Source organism: Quercus robur, chromosome 5 (assembly GCF_932294415.1).
Source record: "Quercus robur chromosome 5, dhQueRobu3.1, whole genome shotgun sequence".
In the NCBI taxonomy this organism is placed as follows: Eukaryota; Viridiplantae; Streptophyta; class Magnoliopsida; order Fagales; family Fagaceae; genus Quercus; species Quercus robur.
The window spans coordinates 5,857,252-5,882,369 of record NC_065538.1 but is presented as its reverse complement, the minus strand read 5'-3'; the positions used below and the strand labels follow the sequence as shown (position 1 = coordinate 5,882,369).

At 34.7% G+C, this 25,118-nt stretch overlaps 1 long non-coding RNA gene and 1 pseudogene across 1 annotated transcript; both read left to right on the top strand.

Annotated features, from left to right (window-relative positions):
• Nucleotides 1-12,974: 12,974 nt before the first annotated feature.
• On the top strand, nt 12,975-14,127 carry LOC126727720 (AP2-like ethylene-responsive transcription factor AIL1; annotated as a pseudogene).
• A 2,320-nt stretch (nt 14,128-16,447) lies between these two features.
• LOC126724924 (uncharacterized) lies at nt 16,448-20,009 on the top strand. Its single transcript, XR_007655193.1, has 3 exons — nt 16,448-16,651; nt 18,524-18,586; nt 19,799-20,009. It is a non-coding gene; the product is annotated as an uncharacterized LOC126724924 (long non-coding RNA).
• Nucleotides 20,010-25,118: the final 5,109 nt, after the last annotated feature.

Genomic DNA, 25,118 nt, shown 5'->3' with positions numbered 1-25,118 from the left:
CGGAGTGTTTGATTCAAGGATTCTAAATAATTCTTCTTGCACATTATCATCAATGTTTAACATGTTGAACTTGTTTTTTAACTTACCAGGTTTTTCTTTACAATCTTTACTAAAGTGTCCAGGTTTACCACAGTTGAAGCATTTACCTTTACTTGGTTTTTGTTTAACATGTTTTTTAGAAACATTTTTCTTCTTAGCATAGAAATCATTAGGTTTAATAAAGGTATTTCTGTATTTTTTATGGCTTTTATCATGTTTTTTACTTTTCTGCCTAGAGGGAGCAATAGGAGGCAGACCATATTGTTCACAGAAATTTCCCATTTCATATTTAGCTTTTCTTTTATTCTTTAATTGGTGTTTTAACAATTTTTCATCATTGCACATATTAATACCAAGTTTTTTAATAGTGCTGAACATATCACCGTAAGTTAAATTATCATAATCAATAGAATCATTTTTACCCATTAATTCTTGTTTTACCTTATGAGCAAAGATAGGAGGCAGACCGTCAATAAACTTTTCTTTCCAATAAGGCTTATGGCAATCTTTCCGGAGCATCACCCTAGAAGTAAAAACATCTTGATACCATCTGTAATCAGACATAGTTGGACAACTCAAATTATTTAGATAATCAGAAACACGGGATGAAATATTAGATGGAGTACCAACAAAATGTTTGAGAATGGTATAGATCAAGGTATTAACACCATCAGGAATACCACGACCAATACTTTCATCAAAAATAGGCAAACCCTCTTCATTCTTTTTAACAGCATGTTTAATAGACTCTTTGGATTCTTCAGTGATGTATGAATCCCACCATCCACGAAGAGTACCAGAAAAACCAGTTAGAAGTAAGTTAACAATTTCAGGTTGATCAAGATCATGGTTGTTTTGATAAGCAATACCAACCATAGACATGTGACTCATTTTATTAATGATTTCCTGTTCAGATAAACCATCAATATTCCATTCACAGAGCTTATCAGCAGAGACAGAAAACTGTGTTTGAAAAGATCTTTCTTCAAACTGCATATCAGGAGGAGTAGGTTTTGGATACCAATTTTTTGTAAAAGACATGGGTTTGGAGTTCCCAACAAATCTTTTAATTTCTAGGAAATCATCATCAAAGATTCTTTTTGCAGGAACAGAAGAAACAGAAGAAACAGTATCAGAATCTGTATTTTCTTCAGAAACAATTTCTTTTTTGGAAATAGTTCGAGCAATTGGAGTACTTGTAGAAGTACTAGTACCCTCAGTTTTAATCTTTAGATTAGAAAGCATTTTGTCAACAATTTCAAGAGTCTTGGACTGAGAAGTTTTAAACATAACTTTTTCTCTTTGACTGGGTAAATCAATCAAAGGTTTCTCAATTTTAACAGGAACAGGTTTTTCAGAAACAGAAACAGATTTTTCAACAAATTTTTCTTCAATACGGTCAAGCTGTTGACCAATAATATGCAAAGATTGATTAGTAAAATTGTTTTGTTCAATAAGGCTAACAATGGGAGTTTGATCATCAGCAATTTTGAAAGGAGAGGCCTTCACTTCCTCTTTTGTCACTTCATCATTCTTAGTAGTTATCAAAATTGAATCAAGAGGAGGATGACTAGACCTAACAATGGTTTTATCAATCTTAACAAAATTTGATTTCTTTATCACATTCAAATGTTGTTTTGAAACCTCATTATTTGGAACATAATGGTTTTCAAGAAAATCAAAAAACAAAATATGTTTTTTCAATTGATTCATCATTTCCAACCATTTTGATTTAACACGGTCTTTATCAGACTGAGCAAAATTATCTTGGAAATATTTTCTCTTGGTTTTGTTTGAAGCAAGCATAAACTCATTGTACAAAGAATCCCAATCAATTTCAAAATCATCATTTAAAACAGTCAAAACTCTTAATTGATTTTGGTAAACAGGAGGAGTTTCAATAGGAGAATCAAGATCAGATGGAGTAACAGAAACAGTATCTTCCTCATCTTCATTAGCAGTTTTACTAAATGGAGTGGAAGTTTCAGGTTTAGTTGAATAGTAAACAGAGCTAAATTGAGATTTATCACTTGAAATACCTTTTAGCTTTAAATCAGAGGATGTTTCCAAATTCTTTTTCAAAAATTCATTGATCTCGTGGTCTCTTTTTGAAATAGTTTCAGATCCAGCAAAGGAATGTCTTCCTTCGTTGATCCTCAAAGGTGGATTGTTTTGAAAACTTATTTTAACAGTACCATCAAGATATTGTTGAATATGGGTGAGATCAAGCTCATCAAAAATAGGTTTAGCAGGAGGGGTTTCTTGTTCTAACAACCAATCCTTAGGAAGTTTAACATCTTGCCATTGAATCATTTTCGGAACTTGGATTTTAGCATCAGGAGTTGAACATTTAATTAACATGGTTTTACCTGAAGGTTCTCTAGGCATTATAGCATAAGGATTCATTTGAGTACCCATTAGTTTGTAATAAATGCGATAAATCAAAGCAAAAGGCTTACTACCCTCTTCCATGTGATATCCAGATGAAGCAATATTCAAAGTTAAAGCTTTAACAATATTAGGATCATCCAAAGCAAGAGTAAGATCAGGATAACAGTTAAAATAAACAGGACCATCGTACAAAGAAGCAGTGATCATTCCAAGAATGCTATCTTTAAAAATCTTAAATCTAGCATCTCTTAAACACATGAGAACAGAAGCATTAATACCCTTTCGAGTAAGTGGTTTAATAGCAACTTGAACCAAACCAATATGCAAATCACTGAATTTTTTAGCAGCAAGGAAGTCATTAATATTCTTTTTAGTAAACAAACAGCATTTTTCATGAATTCTCGAAATAGAGAAAATTTGTTCAACAGTTCTAGCTTTGTAAGCAGAATGAAAAGCACTTTCAACAAAACTAGTTTTATAAATGGTTTTAGTATCGACTTTAGGAATAGTCCATTTACTAAAATCAGGGATCACCTCATTATCATCAATAGTGTGATCTTCTTCATTTACAATATCAGGAGGACAACTAGTCCTGGAGCTGATAGAGGAGTTGGATCTCCACAACTTATCCATACTATCCTAGGATCAACACTCAGTTATCATGTTTTTCTCACAACCGTTGCATTTCGTAACACATACCCTAACCAACCTCATACCTCTCATGCCCTACACGCCCTCTCTTGGCTCAAACGGGCCTTACAGCTAGGTCCTAGGAATTCACTTTACGACTAGGGTGGCGCCAACGACGGTAAGAAGGGAACACAACTACGGAATATCAAGCGTTCGGGTAGACACGGACAAGAATATATATATATATATATATTGATTAGTAAATCTTTTAATATGGCTGCAAGGGTGTTAGCGGCTATTTCTGTTGAAATAGGGGGCACTCAAATGTGGATAGAAGAGTGTCTACCTATTATGCAATCCATTGTAAATTCTAAATCTTTTTTTTTTTTCCTCTAATAAACTATCGATTCAATAAATAAATGAAAAAAGTAATAAATAAAAAAAAAAAGACTAAACCATGGTTTTAATTTACCAAAATGGTACTCTCCTTTTGTGAGGGAATCCAGGAACAAGCCTAACATATATCTAATAAATCTTTTATATTTGAGGAATATTACTTACTGTTCTTTTATTTTTGAGTTAGTTTAGAGTGAACTTTGTTGATGCTCATTTTGGAAGCCCAATAGCAGGAAGAAGCCCAACAATATGGGTAGAAAAGAGTTATAGATTGATAGAAAAATCATTAAGCCCGAATGATAGGAACAATGGATCATAAGCCCATAAAGTAAATAAATGGGCCTTAAGGAAAGCAAATAGGCCTAGAGGAGCCCAGAGAAAGAAGTAGTAAACCCATGGGCATAATGTAATGTAGAAAAGTAAGAATGGGCCACAACAGGCCCGAAGTAATGAAGTAAGAAAGTAAAGAGTTGATGGAAAGCCCATGAGCCCTAAGGAAGAAGGATAAGGCAATTGGGCAAAGGAAGCAAATTGTTTTCTTTTTTTTTTTTAGAAAATAATTTTAGGTTCTTAAAATTTCTTGGGCTTTTTTAAATAAAAAAAATTTAAATTAAGTGCCCATTCATTTATATTTTTTAAAAATAAAAAATATAAGAAAGTGTTTTTTTTTTAATTTTATTTTATCAAATGTGGATATGATTGTAAATTTATACAAATTACATTTTTTATCCACCAATTTTTCTTTTTAACCAAACAAAATAGTTTTTATCCCTCTACTTTTTCATGCTTGCAATTAAACATAAATAAATTAAAAAAAAAAAAACTAAAATCTCTTATATCTTTTCACTTTTCTATCTCCTCTCAATTTTGTATCTTTTTACTTTTTCATCTCTCTAACCAAACAGGCCATAAGGGTGGAATTAGGGCCCTTTAGAATGTTTAGTGTAAATTCATTGTAAAATTCCAAAAATGATATCTATATATTTTAAAATATGTGGATAGACTTTTGACATATTATCAATAATTTTTTAGTTAAAATATTGCTTTCGTTCCTTAGCTCTACCAAAAATTTGGTGTTGATCCCTAAAATTTTAAATGTTCATTCTTTGTCTCTAAAATTTTCAAAACATACTATTCTATGTCCTTCTGTCTACATCTGTTGTTGTAGTTGACAATGTAAGGTTGAATTTATTCAACCATTTAATTGGCTTTATTCCGTGCCAAATTTGCTTGTAATTCAGCATTTAGTAACCCTATATTTAGATGGGATTGTTGTAAGGGTAGTGAGTGAGATAGTGTGAAGATTGCTCAAGAGTGTGCAAGAAAACAGAGTGTCGCGGCTGGGACTCGCGGCTTCAACCCGCCAGAAGATGCACACGTGCCAAGCATGCTGGAAGATGAACAGTCATGCTAGCTGGAGCACTACAGGACAAAACAGGACAACTGGCCATACGGTTAACTCGCGACTTAGTCAAGCCGCGAGGTCAAGCCGCGAGCCACCCCTGTTTTGGAAAAACCTGACGTTTCGCATTCCTCTTCACTCCAGTATAAATACCCTTTTAACCCACGATTGAAAGAGAGCTTCCAGAGAGAATTTTGAGAGAGAAACCCTAAAGAAAAACCAGATTGTTTCACCCACAATCTCTACCTTAAAGTCTCATCAAATTCCCTCACTCTCTTCCTCTCCATTGTCAAATCCTTGAGAGGCATTATACCAAACCTGGTTCTCACCATTATCATCTCTGTGAGACAGACGTTTGGAGTTCTGGGAAGCAGTTAGGAAGGAGCCAATCTTCATTGGTTGATGCTACGGTGTAGTAGCGGAATCCGGAAAGCTAGAAAAGAAAAAGGTTCGGCGCAACCTCGTTGGAGCAAGAAGCTTGGAGGGCTTAGGTGCATTGGGTAGATTAGGCTTGGAGGGTCTATTGCTGTCCTTGTATTCCAACTGTATTTTCTAGTGGATTGATTACCGCTTGGAGGGCGGCGGAGAGGTTTTTCGCCGAGGTCTTCGGTTTCCTCTTCGATAACATATCTGGTGTTATCCCTGTGTTTGCATCTTCCTTCCTCTCTATCTCTGCCTTTACATTATCTGCTGTGGTTTATTTTGTTGTGGCTTAGATAGTTGTTTAATCAATTCCATATTATAGCATATGTTAAGTTTCCGCACACTAGTTGTTTGACATATTGCTTGGGTTGGTTAAGTTGGTTTTTGGAGGTCTAAACGTTCAAAAGTGTTTTTGTACACGTTTTTGAACTTTCAGACAATATTCAACATATTTAGAGTACTACAAAAGCAAGAAAATAAATGATATAATGATGTGTGTATGTGTGCATGTGTTTGATTTTTTGTTTTTGGCTTTTTAATTACTCATAGTAAAAGCGCAAGGGTACATGCCGTGCCATGAACAAGTTTAGATTCAACTCATTGTCGCTTCCACAACTCAACGAGTTTTGTTAATGCAACACAAGATGATCCATCCTCACTCAGTGCAGCCTTGGACACATCTTTCATAGCAAGGGTCCATTCTGTGGTCGAGTTATCAATTTTTGAGTCCATTAACTCTAGAACTCGCTTCTGCACCTTTATTTCACTCACTAACCTGCTCTCTTCCTCCTCATTCATCCACAAAGCAATTTTCACATCCACCACAACCAACACTCCTATTGAAACCTTTGCTAAGGAGTAATTTTGTCTCGGTGAAATGTTAGTCCCACGTGTGTGCCAATAATTTAATGCATGTGTCCATGCTTTTTAAAAGAAAATAGGTTGGTAGAATTTATATTTTACATTAACTGACATAGATAAAAGGATGTAAAGTAAGACATTTTTATAGGTTTAGGTGCAAAACACGAACCTTTTGAAGTTTAGGGATAAAAACCAAATTTTTGTTAAGGTTTAAGAATGAAAACAATATTTTAGCCTAATTTTTATAGATATAAAGCTTTACGACACAACAAGCTACAAACTATTCAACAAACTATTTTTTAGTTACCCTTCAACATGTACAACTAGATTACGAGAACGATTAGAGTAGTCGGAAGGGTTTCTTGGAAATCCTAAACAGATCACATCTTGAAAATAAGGTTAATATCACTTTTAGAAGAAGAAAAAACTAGGAATCTACACTTTGAAAGAAATATTTAGAAAAGAAACTTTCAGAAAGCGGATTTTGATAAGATTTCTCTAGTTTCTAGCTTAGGGGGAGGTGTTGTACAGCCTTCTTCCATCCCAAAGACGCTCCTTAAATTAAAAAAAAATCTTAGCATGTGGTCATAGTTCACTCATTACTTTTTCATAACTGCTGCAAAACTCGAACAGAATGGTGCATGCAGCATTTTACTTTCATCACTGATTCACTGTGGTCAGGGACTCGAAATAATTAACTAGTAAAAATTAAAATCGGGTGTTTGTCGCTAAGCAAATAAACTAGAATAATTGATTTTGAGATACAAAAGATAGTCTCTTTTATGGATAGATAATAGTAGAAGAAAATTCCTTGTAAAAGCAGGTTACTTAGTGCATCAACAACTGTGCTTCCGGACCAATAGACAATAGTACTTGTTTGGGATTTTCGTTTTATTAAGAAGGCAAGCAATGTGTTGGCCTATAATGTGACACTGTGAGCAACTTCTTATGGGGTTTTGGGAATGTCTTGCTATGGCAGTGATGGTGCTGTCTTGCAATGGCAGTGATTGTACAAATCCTTTGTAGCATTGGGCTTGTTTCTCTTGGTTTTTTAATAAATTTAAATTAAGGGGAAAAATTGAGTTTAGCTCACATCCCCAACAGCATCAGCGGATTTATGAAAGAGAGATGACAGCCACCCCCTCCCCCCTCCCGCCAGTGGCGGCAGAACTCACTAGAGGCAGTCCAAGTTGCAAGACTATGAGCTAATATATTAAAAACTGTAGTGATACTGAATTACTGATATGACAAAAAGACCATGCTATATGGTGTTTGGGTAAATATGAAAATTTGGTCAAATTGAAAATAAATTCAGTTGATCAGAAAATATGGTGATGTGGAGTGTAATATGTTTTATACATCCAAATTACCTTCAAATCATTTTCCACTCTCTTCACATCACACATCTGCTAGTCGAAGGAAAGAGAGAGAGCTTACCCATGGCTCCACTGCAAGTTCATGCCTCCTCTCATCGGACCGTTGTTGTCGTTGCTCACCATTGCTCCACCGTGACCCACCCATGAATTGATCGGACTGCCTTGACCCACCCACAAACCAATCGAACCATTGTGTCCACACGCCCACTAACAATAACCATCGTGACTAGATCAGACCATCTCTACCTAACAGGACCTTTAGATCTCACCTATGATCTTGTTGCCACTGCCTCTCTCTCTCTCTCTCTCTCTCTCTCTCTCTCTCTCTCTCTCTCTCAAGCTCACTGTCATTACTTCTCTCTTTCTCAGATCTCGCCACCGCCTCTACCTTTCTCTTTCTCGTTGCCGCCGCCTTAATCCTCTCATTCTATCAAATCTCTCTCTCTCTCTCTCTCTCTCACGATCTAGTGTTGGGTTTGTGGAATTGAGATTTTCATTTTGTATTTTTTTTTTCCTTTGGGTTTATATATTGAGATTTTTATTATAATATTTGTTTGGAAGCTATGAAAATATGAGAAATGGGTAGAAAATGTGTTTTTTAGAGCATTTTCAAAAACACAAACAAACACATGAAAATATTTTCCAAAACATTTTTTGGAATACAACCAAACACCTGAAAATATTTTCATTTCCAAAAACATTTTCAACTGAAATTATTTTACACTTAGAAAATATTTTACATGAAGCCAAACACAGCCTAAATTTGATCCCTAAGATAAGTCTACATTCCATTTAAAATGTTAAAATCTCATGTGCTAGGACCTACTTATTAAGGGAAAGTTTAGGCCCACACATGATGGGAGGGTTAGAACTATAATTAAATGATTAAATTTACAATTTTCTCACAATTTAAGTTTTTGGGAGAATCGGTAATCTATCAGTATATTGTGTCATGTCATTTAAATTCAATTGTATCAATTAATGATTGATGATTGATTTTAAATAACATGACATTGTATATAATCCTAATTCCTAAACTACTAAAAAATAAATTTGTAATCATGAAATGAACAACTTGTTGCAATAGCGAAAACATTAATATTGGTATATATAAAGTTGTAATTTTCAATTATGTTTTGTTAGTTTTGATTCTGTGTTAAATTTGATTGTATTTATTCAATCATTTCCTTGTATGTTTGTGGGAGTTAATGTAAGGGTTGAGTGTGTGAAATTTGGTGAAGAACTGTGAAGAAAAGACAACTCGTGACTTGCTCATGACTAGCTCACGAGTGGACAACCCGCAAAAGGTCACGTGAGAAGCACATGCTAGAAGCTGAAAAGTCAAGTGTTAGGAGGCATCTCGTGACTAGGCCAAATCGTGAGATGACCCATGAAATGCATTGCCAGCCTATTTTAGTTTGCTTTCCTAATTTCTTTACCCACACTATAAAAGCTCACATTACCCATGAAATTATAAGGAGACTTTTAGAGAGAAAACCCTAGAAATACACTTGAGAGTTAGAGATTGTAAACCCACAATCATCTACAAATTTCTCCTAGTTTTTCTCTACTCCTACATCTCTAATTACAAATTATTGAGAGGCTTTTGTCCCAAACACATACCTCAACCAATTTGAGTGTTGAAAATTGTTTTGGTACATGTGGGAAACATTGGAAGAAGTCATTCTATGGTGGTTGGAATTCGGAGCTAATTGCAGGATTCGAATAACTAGTGAAGATATGACTTGGTGAAGTCTGTTGGAACTTGGAACTTGGAGGGTTCAAGTATAGTGGGTAGATTAGGCTTGGAGGGTCTTCTTGATTTCTTTGTACTCCAACTTTATTCACTAATGGATCATTTCAGCTTGGAGGGTGGCGAAGGTTTTTCGCCAAGTATTTTTGTTTTCTCTTTGATAGCACGTCTTGGTGTTATCTTGTGTTTGCATCTCTCTCCCCTTACTACTTGTGCTTTATAATTACTTATTGATTATGTTTGCATATGCACTAGGTAGTAGTCCCAGTTAATTGCCCATTAATTACTCTCATTCCGCACTTAGTTGAGTAGGTTAAAGCAATTTAGCCGTAAGTTTACAATTGGAAGTCTAAATAAGTTTTAGTGTTTTAGACTATTGAGCTTTCAGTATGTTGTGTAAAATGATTTTTGGAAACATTCCTACATGAAGATAAATTGTAATCATTATTATGGACTTGTAAAAGATCTCACAAAAAAACAATAGAAAAAAAAAAAAAAAAAAAAAAAAAAAAAAAAAAAAAAAAAGGCTAACCATACACAAGAGAACACTATGGATTTTACGTAACTTGACTTTAGGCATACTTCCACAGACACAGGAGGATGAGTTTACTATATCAGAGAGAGAGATTATAAAGTCTTTACACACTTAAAGAACACCCATAGACAACAAAATCTCCCTCCTTATGGGAGGATTTATGTACCCAAAGCCACCAAACATTTTCTAGTCTTATCCATTTCAAAAAACTTCAGTACTATTTCTTGGTAACAATGACTATTTTCCTTAATGGAAAAGGAATCAATTTATTTTTTTTAACAAAGAATATAGTTTTTTCCACTTAAAATAAAATCAAATCTTAAATTTAGGAATTTGAGACAATTTCTAATAAATCTCCACCTTCATTAAAATTCCACCAAGAAATCTTCTTCTTTTGGCAAGAGTTACACCTTAATCCAAAAAACAATGTCACAAATTGAACCAAAAACTAATAATGAATCCACCTCAACAATATTTGCAAACCACCAAAGTTCATCAAATTCTCTCTCCACCTTGGCATGAATCAAGCCACCATATACAATTTCTTCATACATCTCTAACTTGGCGGGACTTCTCTCAAGAGAGATTACAAAGTGTTGCACTCTCTCACAAACTAACAAAATCTCTTTAGAGCTAACTTAAACTCTCTCTACCCATGCAAGAGTACCACCCTTGGGCCAAAAGCTACCAACCCATTTGTAGTATTGTTTATTTTTAAGATTCAATTCCTTTTTACTAATGGCAATGAATACTTTTTTTTAGTGGATAAGGAATATCCATTCATTGATTTAATAAAGAATAAATTTTTATTCCACTAAAAAAAAAAATAAAGTCAAATGAATAATTTTTCAGAATTTCTAACATTATCACCATTTTTTCAAAAACAAAAAGTGATTTAACAAAAATTGTCATTTTCCACTAAAAAGGATTTGGAGTTTGATGTAAAGTTTTGGATTGTTTCAGTTTGGTTAGAAAGAGAGGTTAATTTGTGAATAAGTTTATGTTTTATAGTGAATATAATATTTTCCGGTTGAACTTGGAAAAAAAAAATTGAAATATGCATATTAAATGTTTTTAGATTTTTAACATCTTTCCATGAGAGAGAGAGAGAAATTTGTGCAAACCCAACTAGCCATCCTCTTACCATACTTGACAAATAATCTTAGTCATCCATCTCTAAATCCCAAAAACCTCTCTCTCTCTCTGTATTTTCTTCTCCACAACCGCCTCCTTAAAGGCCAAACACACCTGACATCATCTTCTTCCATTATGTCAAATTTAAACAAAAAACAAGAACACTAAAAACCAAATCAAAGCAAGGGAGAAAGAGGTGGGAGGGTACAAAAGAAAGAGGAGCACAATAGGAAATTTTGTATCAAATCTAATAAAGAGTTTATTTAATTTTGGGTACTAAGTAAATTTCTAATTACAAGCTGAAACACCCAATACATTCAACCTAGTATTATTCAATATTTAGGATAAACATTTCAAAAGAGTTATTTACGCTTGATCACATGTCAATACGAAAAATACCGAACAAACCGGCGATACAGTAAAGTATCGACAACTTTGTTTTGATGTCCCTTTTATTTTTTTGACATGCTAGCTTTCACTCTCGTTAAATCCCTGCCATGTGTGAAAACCTAAAAATTCTATTAGTTTGGAGGACCCACATCGAGTGTTGTTGTAAATGCAAAGTTCATACTTTCAACTCGTACGTACCATATCAGAGCCCAATTCAATTTGACCTCTGTCTTTAATTTCCTTTTCTCTCGTCTACATGTCATGGCCACCTCTGCCAAAATCTGAGAAAAGAAATGAAAGGCTGGCACAAAGCCCAAGACTTTGAAAACAAAATAGAAATAGTGCCGAGAATATTAAGGCAAGAGGAAAAGTTATATAGTTTTTTTTTTACAATCATTTTTGTGCTTTATATATATATATATATATATATATTAGATTCACCACAACAAATCAAGCTTCCATGATGACTGTGAAGTAAAAAGAGTTTACTCCACACCCCATACCCATTACCACTAGCAGCTTTGAAGTTTGAGCTCAAAACCCAGAGAGAGAGAGAGAGAGAGAGAGAGAGAGAGAGAGAGAGAGAGAGAGAGAGAGAGAGAGAGAGAGAGAGAGAGAGAGAGAGAGAGAGAGAGAGAGAGAGAGAGAGAGAGAGAGAGATTTTTTGTTGTGTGGGTTTGTGTGATTGTTTCTTTAGTGTTAGAGATATGTTAGTCCATTAGCATAGGCTCAACTCTAATTCTACTTTGTGTGCAAGCTAAATCTCCTACTTATACTAGAAGTCTATTAGTCTAGGGTTTAGTCTATTATATATACACATGTTATGATTCATTATAACACAGAGATTTGTACTACATTCTAATATATTATTGATCTAACTCTTTAGAGTTTCCTCCGTGGATGTAGGCCGTTAGGTTGAACCACGTAACTCTCGTGTGTTACTGTGTTCTACACTTTTTACTTTCGCTTCTGCATCCATACTAACATATTCAACATGATATATCAATGCTAATATTTAACATGGTATCAGAGCCACTTTCTTATGGCTATGGTTTTTTGTCCTTACGGTATATTTAAGAGCAATCTTTGTCTTCCTCGGTATTTTTTTTCGTTGCGTTCATCTTTTTTGGCTTCCTACTGCTACCATCAAAACTCTCCTGTATAGTCAAGCCACCATTAGAAGTCGCATCAACACTACAAGACCATTGCCTTCCTCAAACGATCGTCACAGAGCCAAACTTCATTTAAGGGATCTTCTCAACCTTATCAAATCTCAAGATTTCATTAAGCTTCCATTTTGAGTTTGAGAGGGGGTGTTAGAGATATATTAACCCATTAGCATAAGCCCAAGCCTAATTCTACTTTGTGTGCAAGCTAAGTCTCCTACTTGTACTAGAAGTCTATTAGTCTCGGGTTTAGTTTATTATATATACATATGTTATGATTCATTATAACACAGAGATTTGTACTACACTCTAATATATTATTGATGTAACCCTTTAAGGTTTCCTCCGTGGATGTAGGCCGTTAGGCTGAATCACGTAACTCTCGTGTGTTACTGTATTCTACACTTTATACTTTCGCTTCTGCATCCATACTAGCATATTCAATATGGTGTATCAATGCTAATATTTAACATTTAGAAAGTGGATAATATGAGTAATTGGCTGGGGTTCTCTCTGACTCCACACTTGAGGATTGATGATGGTTTTGGGAGAGACACCCACCAAGACCATGGAGCTTTTCGTCCTCACTTGTCTGTCATGCCCTTGCTCTCTGATGGCTCTCTCTGTGTTGCTGCTGACCCTTTTAGGCGCTCCAATGTTGCTGATGGTAATCTTGCAAGCTAAATAAAACCTTTCCTTTTTTTGTTTTGCATGTTGTTGAAGCTAATGTTTTTGTTTCCCTTTTTCTGTTTTTGCATGTTACTAAATATGAAACTGAGTCTATGAGTTTTCAAATCTCTTATTGGCGATTATTTTATAGATTGGAGATATGAGCATGCAATGGGTGGAACAAATCCAGATGAAGATGGACCAAAGCTTGAAGATTTCTTAGGCTGCTGTTACTCAAACTCACCGCCTGATGAAACCAATGTCTATTGCCAAACCCAAGAAAACCAAAACCATAGCAATAACAATATCTCCAAAATCAATGTTAACATAGCCCCCAACAACTTCAACACCAATGGTGAAATTAATTCCGGAGACAATAATCTCACAACCCCATCTCCCTTATTCCAACCTTATAACCAGTTCAATGAAACCACACAAGCTCTAATGACTAGCAGTGGCATGTACAAGTCTTGGTTAGGCCAAACACCATTTTCTGATGCAAAATCTTCAACTCAGCCAAATGGGAGTAGTTTTCAGTCTCTAGCTCTCACTATGAGCCCAAGTGCAGAAAATGATATTGGTGCAATTTCACCTTTGCAAGTGGTAGCTGATCATACCCGCAAAAAGAGCTGTGTCAAAGTTTCTTGCTAGAGAACCTGTTCCTCGTAAATCCATTGATACTTTTGGTCAGAGAACCTCTCAGTATCGTGGTGTTACTAGGTACTAAAAGAACACTTTTCTATGCTGCTTTATTTGATGAAAGTCTTAGTTTGAATCTTGACAAAGTTCATATTTTTAAGTAATAATTTTCATTTTTTTTGGGGGGTGTCATATGGGATTTTGTGATTGTTAGACATAGATGGACTGGGAGATATGAGGCCCATTTGTGGGATAATAGCTGCAGAAAGGAGGGACAAACAAGGAAAGGAAGGCAAGGTGAGATTGTGAAGAACATTTTATAGGACTTGTTTGGTTGTCCAAGATGTGCTCTCCTTTTGCATTATGTTTAGATAAAAAGGAACAACAAAATGTGTTTCTTTTATATTCATGGTCCCCTCATGTATTCATTTTCAACCAAATCCCAGCTTGTTTTCAGTTATATATTCAGTTTTTATTTGTAACCCAAAAAAAAATGATAGATCCAAACATGCCCTAACCACCCCCCACCCCCCACAAATATATTTTAACATTTATTTCTTTTTCCTAATGTTTTTTATTTTTGCGAAGAATATACTAACGGTATTTGTTTCATGGACTGTTTGATTCTTCACCCTGTCACGGCTTCTACTCTGTGCAGTTTATAGTGAAAGTTAAAACTCCCACATCATTCTGCATGTTACTTTGCTTTATTATCTTTGTTGCACCTATTTTTTTTCTTTTTCAGAACAAAATGAAAAACTCATTAAAGATTTAATAATGTGTTTTTGATTACATTCTGGAAATCTGAACCATGGGAATACGTGCATGCTAAAAAAATTAAAACTAAAATCTTCCATTGGTAAATGATTACCAGGTGGTTATGAGAAGGAAGAAAAAGCAGCAAGGGCTTATGACTTAGCTGCACTCAAGTATTGGGGTCCAACAACTCACATAAATTTCCCAATAAGTTTGTTAGGGCTTTCCTCTATGGACACTATTCAAGTGTTTTTGATTACATTCTGGAAATCTGAACCATGGGAATACGTGCATGCTAAAAAAATTAAAACTAAAATCTTCCATTGGTAAATGATTACCAGGTGGTTATGAGAAGGAAGAAAAAGCAGCAAGGGCTTATGACTTAGCTGCACTCAAGTATTGGGGTCCAACAACTCACATAAATTTCCCAATAAGTTTGTTAGGGCTTTCCTCTATGGACACTATTCAAGTATTCATTTCATGTAACTAAATTTAACTGTTACTATTTTTACTGTAAATGCTCAGATAAGCACTTATGAGAAAGAACTTGAAGAGATGAAGAACATGACTAGGCAAGAATTTGTTGCCAATTTGAGAAGGCACCCATTTGATAATTCCATAGACTATTACTTCTATTTGTTTTTATTTTCTATTTTTATTTTAGATTTTTTATTAATTATTATTATTTTTTAATTTTCTTTTAATGCGTATATAGGAAGAGCAGTGGGTTTTCAAGAGGGGCATCCATGTATAGAGGAGTGACAGGGTATGGCAGACAGCGGTGGACTTTAATAATAGAGTTACTATCATTTACTGCATTTGCAGCCTTTTCAATTATCATATTGGCGGCAATAATAGGCAACACTATTATGTATTTGTATATGATATATTGAACATGTATATTTAGTAGTACATTTTTGAAGGCCCTTATTGAAATCTATATCTTTCTTCTCTCTTATGTTGCGCTCCGTTTGTTTCAATGGGAAATCTTTTATAAAGATAGTTTTCCGTGTTTTTCATTGTTTGTTAGCATAAAAAAAGATGAGTAAAAAGAAAACTTTCTTTGGTCAATATAAAAAGTATGTCTTATTTTTAGAAATTGTTTTTCATTAAATTTTTTTGGAAAACAACTTTATCTCTTAGTAAGCTAAATAAGGGAAGTTAGGAGGTTGCTTTTCAACTTATTTAAAGTTGCTACCAAACATTGGAAAATAAGATAGTTTCATAGAAAATGCTTTTTGAAAAATGACTCATTTTCTAGAAAACACCATTGCTAAAACAAACAGAGTGCAATGCTCTATTCGGAGCTGACAAAAAAGAGGCTATTTATGCCACCAATCAGGAGCTGCTGTAACACCCCGACCCAATTTTTATAATTAAATTATGTGTTTAAGTGGTTAAGTATTATTAATATTTTAAGCCACTTACTTTGTAAAATTAATATAAGAGTATTTAATAAGCATATTATTTTATAATGCCATTGAATGAGAATTGTAAAGATTATACATAACTGAATTGCTATCGGTATTTTAAATATATACTAAGTATGTCCAAAATTATATTAAGTGGTTTAAGTTATTAGATATATAATTGTTGGTGTTTAATTAAGTGTACAAAGGTAAGGATATATATATATATATATATATGTGTGTGTGTGTGTGTGTGTGTGTAAAATAATATAATTCTTGTAGATAAGTGTGAATGCAAAGTATATATATATATATATATATAAAAGTGTGAATGCAAAGAAAAATAAGTGTGAATGCAAAGAATATATATATATATATATATATATAAGTGTGAATGCAAAGAAAAAAAAAAGGAAGTTGAAAAGGGGTGGGATATTTTCTTCCCTAGCATCCCATGTACCCCACCCCTAAAGTCAATTTGGTTTATCTTTATTTTGCTGCATCTGAAGTCCAGCAGCTCACTTTCCACTTTCTCTACTCCTTTTTCCTCTTTCTTTGTTCTTCTTTCCTCTTCCCTTCTTACACGGCAACATCTCTCTCTTCCTTTCTCACCAAAAATTCTAGTTTCCTTAAAGAAGAAATTAAACAATTAGCCTTAAGGTTTCATCTTCAAAGTGTGTGGGTAAGTAATTAAACCTCATATGATTTTTTGTATTTGGATAGTATAATTGTTTGCTTACTTTCCCTCTTTGTTCTCTACTCTGATTTTGGAAGTTGAATTGGTGATTCTGTTTTAGTTACTTGAAATATTGATGATATTGTGGTCTATTGGATGCTTATTAGGGTATTTTAATATGTATACTATAGGTATAAAAATACCTGTTAGTTTTTAAACCCCCTTAAAACAATTGATTAAACCTAGGTAATTAGCCAAGTGATTACTTAGTCCAAATTACAAGTCTAGGTTATCACAATCAAACAATCATATCATGCATAGCAGTGGAAAATAAATAAGACAATGATATGATCACCCAGGAAAACCAAACCGGTAAAAAACTTGGGGAGGATTTAACCTAGCTATCCTCAAGGTAAAAAGCAAATCCACTAGAAAGAATCGAAGTTCATACAATAAGACTTACAAGCCCCCACGCTCGACTTCTTATTGCTACCAACCAGTAGAACTTACTGACACGACCACGTGCAAGCTCCAAATCCATGGACTCCTTCTTTCTTTGGCCTTTGCAAAACACAAACATCCCCGTTTGTGACTTTGAGATCCCACTCAAAGGTTTAGCAACACAAACTCTCCTATTTGTGACTCCAAGACCACCCTTGAAGGTTTAGATCATCAACACCTTTGATGACAAGAGAAGGCAGCAACTTCTACAATATCGAATCTTGAGATTCTTCAAGGAATAGCACCGATAGAAGACATAAGAGAGCTTTTTAGGAACAAAACCCTAAATACAAAAGAGGCATACTCTTTTCTCTCTGGAAAAAACTCACAAAAACGTGCTTAGGGTTTCCTTTATATATTGGGAGAAGTAGATTAGAAATCCTAATCCTAAATGGGCTTGAACTGCTGTTTGGGCTTAATTAAAATTCTGCAGATACGACTTTCGATCGGTCGAGCCTGTCTTTCGATCGATCGAACCAGACAGATTATAAAATCTTCTTCCTGCAGCTTGTATGTTCTTGAATCTTGACTTAAATCACATTGAACATTGTCTAATAAAACCTATAGACTCTAAGATCTACATCTAGACAAGTTTGTGTTCACGATTTACCAATTGTTCTAAACATTTAGAACCTAACAATACCCAAATTAAATTAAGACCTATTGCTATTTGTTGATGATTTTGTAAGATTATGTACTGAAGCTGTCTCTGTGATAGATTTGATGTTTACTACAAGAAAATTCTGTATTAAATCGTATTTTGTGAATTAGGATGCAAGGGGTAGTTTTTATGAATTCTAAAGCACACATGGTTTTTATAGAAGTGTTCTCACAGCATTTGGATGAACATAAAAATAATGGTCTAATTTGTAAGTTACAAGAAATTCTGTCAGGACAGATTTGAGTATACTGTCTTGTGTGATTTTTAGTAAATTATTGGTTTATGATTTGACTCCAAAATTTTTATGGTACATACTAGACATACAGGGGAGTAGTTATGTAAAAGTTCATGACAATTGGATGTGTTTGGACAGCCCGTTTGTATTTTACAAATGGGGCATATGCTGCTGGAACAGAACAGTGAACAGTAAAGGACATGCCTAACTTTGAAGATTTAATTCTAAAGTTAGGGTGAATGTTTTGAGTTATAATTTAATATGCTCATCCTTGGGTATGTTAGAATCATACATAAATTTTATGAATTGGTTTCTCTATGATTTAGTACATCATGTGGTCTGATGAATGCATTTTGTGTTTGTGGGAACCTCTTTGAGGTGGGATTAGGACTTCCTTGATTCTAAGAGATAGGCTTTGAGATGAATGTGAAGTTTATGATAAGGAATTATGGATAGTAATAAGTTTTGATATTTGGTTTAGGCGTTACCAGTTCCCTAGGTTTAAGCTCCTTCGACTTTAGGCTCTCGGTTCCTCTGCTTTCAGGTAAGGGATAAGTTATATAGGCATTTGGTAAGTCATGAGGTTATTTTAAAGTATGTTATGCATTAAAATGTATTTGATTAGAGATATGGCATGTAATCATTATTCTGACAAAGATATGTTCGTGAGCTTTCCAAAAACTTATGTATATGATTAAGCATATTGATGATATTACTGATTCCACGAACATGATGTTTAAAGAAAAGAATGGAAATGCTATTATTATGAAATGTTATGCAAAATAAGAAATTTCAGTATGATGTAAAGTATGAAATGTTTTCGGGTTATGTCCTCTGGTGATCTGAACTCTACTAGTAGGGGTTAATTACTAGCTTTCCATGGAAAACGTTATATGATTGGCCATTAAGTGGGACTGGCTCTGCTGTACCCACCCCTTGTTGGTTACAGCCAACTTGTGGGGGAAGCCAACCTATCCCCATGATTGGAAGATATGTATTATGATGTAATCTCGGGAATACCTAGCATTGTGGGGAATGCTAGATGCCTAGCGCCGTGGTGCTAGAAGCCTCCCAAATAAGTACAGACTTATCAGATAAGGGCTAACCAATGAATTATTTATGAACAGCTATGTTATGTTATTAATCATGAGAGAATTATTTTGTTTAAATGCATTGTGAAAAGTGAAAACTCTCATGGCAAGAAGAAGTTTCTAATGAAAAGAAAAGTTGTTCAATAAAGATAAAAGTTTCTGAAGTTCTGATATGCCATAAAGGTAAAGCTTCTGATGAAAATACAAGTTATGTTTAAAAGTTACCAGATACCTGTTCATTATGAAATGTTAAGTTTTATGACTATGAAAGTTATAATATTTTTCGGAAAGAGGTTTATAAAGAAAGGTTTTCTTATTGGGTCAAGATGTTTCTAGTTTGATACAAAGTTGCCGATTAATTGATTTAAGTTAAAATGATTATTTTGTAATAAGAATATACATATGGTGACTTTGTAGGAAATGAAAGAAGTTTAATCTAAAAGGTTTTGGTAATATTAAACCGATAAGAAAAAGGAGAACAATTATTTTCTATAAAGAGCGTATAAGTTATTATTATGAATAGTATAAAATACTATGCATGAAAAGATGTTTTCCTGTTCGAATATTCATAGAATGAAATGATTTTGATTTACATGCATCCTTACTGAATTCTCACATATTTTACCTTTACTGAGCTGTGTAGCTCACCCCTTCCACTCTTTCAGTTAACAGGTTTTATTTTGGAGCAGAGGGAGCCTTAGTCGAGTTTGGAAGGAGCTGGTTTTAGTTTGATATGTATAGATCCTAAATTAACAATTTGATGTTTAGCTTTATAGTATTGTGTATTTTAGGATCAAATGAAAGTTGTGTACCTTAAGGTATTAAGCGATGTATTATGTAAAAGTGTGGAAATTAAATGATTGGTGGATTATGTTATTCTTTGGAGTACAATTTAGATGCTCTGAATGTCAAGTGAAAAGGTTATATAATTTAAGTAAAGAAACAAGGATTGAAAAGAAAGAAGAAAGCTTTTGGTAAAAGTTTTAAAAGTTAAGTGGTTCTTGTTAATATCAGGTTTAGGCTTGATATTAGCATGCCGGTCATGGTCACAAATCCGGGTATCGAGTTTGGGGCGTGACAGCTGCCACGTCAGATACACATTGAGGCCTCAGTACACTTTATCACATAGGATTGTAGCTCAAACAAAATCAAAGTCCCCAAACATGTTCTGTTCAGAAGAAGCCCTTAAAGCATCCATAGTAGTGGAGCTAAAAATATAGCTATTTAGCTCCACCAAAAGTTACTTTATTTATTTTACCTACACACATGCTGTAGCAGTGGATCTATTTTAGCTTTTAACACAATAAAATAATATAAACATCATAATAAAATAATATATCTACTACAATAAAATAATATATTCGCTCCAATAAAATAATACATACTACTACAAAAAAAAAACACTACAAATGGCACAATCCACAACCACTGCCAAAAATCCAATAGATTTGAGCTTGATTTTCAGACCAAGAGTGTTGAGCTAGGACCCCAGACCACCATCAAACCCACCATCTGAGCTTGATTGAGAGAGAGAAGAAACAAGACCAAGAGGCATAAAACCCACCATCAAACCCAGACTACTGTTGAACTAGACCAGCAGTTGCTGATCATGCCATCACCGACCCACTAACCCACGCCATCCACGAGACCCACCGACCTACGCCATCCACGAAACCCACAGACCCACCATCAAACCCAGACCACCGTCGAAGCAGACCAGCCATCGCCGATCACGCCATCATCAACCCACTAACCCACGCCATCGTCGACCCATCGACCCACGCTATCGCCGATCATGCGAAAAGAAGAGAGAAAAGATAGTGAAGAGATAGAGAAGGAAGAGAAAGGGTTGAGCCTTTTTGAGTCTGACGAAAAGAAAGAGAAGGAAGAGAGAGAGAAAAAAAATATTTTAATGGAAAAGAGAGAGAAAAGTTAAATAAAATATTATTTTTTTTAGCTTTGCGCTACAGTGCACATCTATAGATAGATGTGCACTGTAGCTGAACAGGTAAAAATTTTACTTATGCCTCCACTGCTACAGCATGGTTTTTAGGGGTTTGAGGAGCTAAAAATACCAATATTGCTTTTTAGTACCACTGCTGTGAATGCTCTTACTTGGAGAAAACAGAGTCCAGTGCCAACGCCTCCTCTCCTCTGCTCCTCTGACCAACGGAGCTACTCCCCGTCGCTGGAGCCGCTCCGGTGTCAATCTGAGCCGACGCCCACGCACCAAATACTGCGATTTGTTCCGATTTCCCCTTTATTGTTTGATTAGTTATCTCCCCAATATATACGTTTCAAAATTTTGATGGGTTTGAGTTATTTTTTGAATATCAATTTGTTTATATTGGTATAGGTTTTGTTGATTTATATGGATTTTGCTTTTTTTTTTAATATTAATTTCCCCTTTATTGTTTGATTAGTTATTTCCCCAAAATATAGTTTTTGAAATTTTGATGGGTTTGGGTTATTTTTTGGATATCAATCTGTTCATATTGGTATAGGTTTTGTTGATTTATATGGATTTTGCCTTTTTTTTGGGGGGGGGGGGGGTATTTTCATGGGTTTTGATTAGATTCTTAAGTGATAGGCCACCCACCTGTACAGACTTAAATTTCTTGGAAGTTCATGGATTTCAGTTTTAATGGATACAGACTTAAATTTCTTGTAACACTCTTGAATTTGGCATCGATTCACTTCTTCCTCCTTCATTTTGTAAATTAAGTATATAATAAAAAAGTTGAGCTTCCTTTCTTCCTGCTGTCAATTAGAACTGCAATCTATTACAAGAAAGCCATACACAAATGATAAGTAACTAGCTGCCATTGATCTGACAAACTGTCAGTTTTTTTAAATCAACTAAAAGGAAAACAATTTCATGTCACTCCCAATGGTGCAAGATTTAAGTTTTAGAAGTACAAATATTGTAGAACAAGATAATACTACAGCACAGCAAAAGTATAATGTAACCCATGAGAAATTTGCCCACTAAAATATCCTTTAGCAAATGTATAAATGTGAAACTTATAGAGATTTTAATTTTGGTTTTAGTTCTTGACAATGGATACCTCTGATTCCTAAGATTACAACTACCGTATCCAAACATAAAAGGGGAATCTGAATATGAAATCAATAATTTTTCCTTTATAAGCTGGATACAAATACAAATATACAATCTGATAAACTTTGACTGAAATTAGTAACACTTATTTTATTTTTAAATGTTACCAGTTCCTTATTAAGATGTATCAAAGCTACTATTCAACTATTGAGGCTCTTTTTCTTTGTCTTTTTGGTTGATGAGCTTGATTGTTCTCCTTGTTCGTAGCTAGGATTTTGTGTTTCTCAATTTTCTTAACTATATATGGTAATACTATTGGATTATAAACCTCATTGGATATCTTCTTCTTTTTTTTCTTTTTTTTTTCTTCTTGTTTTTGAAAGGTGGTAGTCCTTTCTAACAGTTTTTAGACCCCTTAAACAATTGATTAAACCTAGGTAATTAACCAAGTTGTTACTTAGTCCAATTAAACAAGTCTAGGTTATCACAATAATAAAGATCAAATCATGCAAAGCAGCGGAAAATAAATAACACAAGATATGATCATCCAAGAAACCAAACCGGTAAAAACTTGGGGAGGATTTGACTTAGCTATCCTCAAGGTAAACTTGAATTCACTATCTTGAAAGAATCGAAGTTCATACAATAAGACTTACAAGCCCTCACACTCGACTTCTTATTGCTACCAACCAGTAGAACTTACTGACATGACCACGTGCAAGCTCCGAATCCATGGACTCCTTCTTTCTTTGGCATTTGCAAAACACAAACACCCCCGTTTGTGACTTTGAGATCCCACTCAAAGGTTTAGCAACACAAAGTCTCTTGTTTGTGACTCCAAGACCACCCTTGAAGGTTTAGATTATCAACATCTTTGATGACAAGAGAAGGCAGCAACTTCTACAACACTGGATCTTGAGATACTTCAAGGAATAATACTAGTAGAAGACATAAGAGAGCTTTTTAGGAACAAAACCCTAAATACAAAAGAGGCACACTCTTTTTTCTCTGAAAAGCCACATAAAAACGTGCTTAGGGTTTCCTTTATATACTGGGAGAAGTAGATTAGAAACTCTAATCCTAAATGGGCTTGAACAGCTGTTTGGGCTTAATTAAAATTCTACAGATACGACTTTCGATCGGTCGAGCCTGTCTTTCGATCGATCGAACCAGACAGATTATGAAATCTTCTTCTTGTAGCTTGTATGTTCTTGAATCTTGACTTGAATCACCTTGAGCATTGTCTAATAAAACCTATAGACTCTAAGATCTATATCTAGAAAAGTTTGTGTTCACGATTTGCAATTGTTCTAAACATTTAGAACCTAACACTTTCTATTATGTTATCAAAAGGCTTATTGTTCGGATGATATTGAATTTCCTTGTACAAATTTTTTCAACTTGGATCAGTGCCTACCATTTATTTTTTAAGTACTTGTATGATGGTTGAATTTGTGCTTTTTCTTAACTCTATTTATTTATGGCTGAGACTAGCATGAACTATTTCACATCTTCCATTCTTGAATAACTATTAAGTGCAGGCAAAAATAAGTAAAACAGGTAAAGCAGGTATTAAGTACAGGCAAAAATAACTATTTCTAGGTTGCCCCGTCTTCATTATACTGTCATATTTATTTTATTTTCAGTTTGTGTTTCTTTTTCTTTTTTTTTTTATACCTTGACTTAAATTTTTTGGATTTGCTTTTCTTGGGAGCTTGTTTAATTAGGAATCCAACACTAAAATGAATTTAATTGAATGAGAATCTTGTTTTTTTGTTACAGGTGCCTTTTCGACAATGATTGGGTTCACAATGACTGGAACCAAGAATATTGATCTCTATGGCATGTCAAATGAACATAAACTAGTAGGCTTTGTAGTTTGTTCTATTGGCTTGTGGGCACTCACACGTTCATTGCAGTTTTTAATCTTGCAATGAAATGCTTTTTTTAATCTCCTCCATCTGTGTACAGTTAAACCACCTGAAAGTTCAAAAACGTGTACAAAAACACTTTTGAACGTTTAGACCCCCAAAAACCAACTTAACCAACACAAGCAATATGTCAAACAACAAGTGTGCGGAAACTTAACATATGCTATAATATGAAATTGGTTAAACAACTATCTAAGCCATAACAAAATAAACCACAGCAGATAATGTAAAGGCAGAGATAGAGAGGAAGGAAGATGCAAACACAAAGATAACACCCGATGTGTTATCGAAGAGGAAACCGAAGACCTCGGCGAAAAACCTCTCCGCCGCCCTCCAAGCGGTAATCAATCCACTAGAAAATTCAGTTGGAATACAAGGACAGCAATAGACCCTCCAAGCCTAATCTACCCAGTGCACCTAAGCCCTCCAAGCTTCTTGCTCCAACGAGGTTGCGCCGAACCTTTTTCTTTTCTAGCTTTCCGGATTCCGCTACTAGACCGTAGCATCAACCAATGTAGATTGGCTCCTTCCTAACTGCTTCCCAGAACTCCAAACGACTGTCTCACAGAGATGATAATGGTGAGAACCAGGTTTGGTATAATGCCTCTCAAGGTTTTAACAATGGAGAGGAAGAGAGTGAGGGAATTTGATGAGACTCTAAGGTAGGGATTGTGTGTGAAACAATCTTGTTTTTCTTTAGGGTTTCTCTCTCAAAATTCTCTCTGGAAGCTCTCTTTCAATCGTGGGTTAAAAGGGTATTTATACTGGAGTGAAGAGGAATGTGAAACGTCAGGTTTTTCCAAAAGAAGGGTGGCTCGCGGCTTGACCTCGCGGCTTGACCAAGTCGCGAGATCCAGTCGCGAGTTAACCGTATGGCCAGTTGTCCTGTTTTGTCCTGTAGTGCTCCAGCTAGCATGACTGTTCATCTTCCAGCATGCTTGGCACGTGTGCAGCTTCTGGCGACTTGCAACCGCGAGTCCCAGCCGCGACACT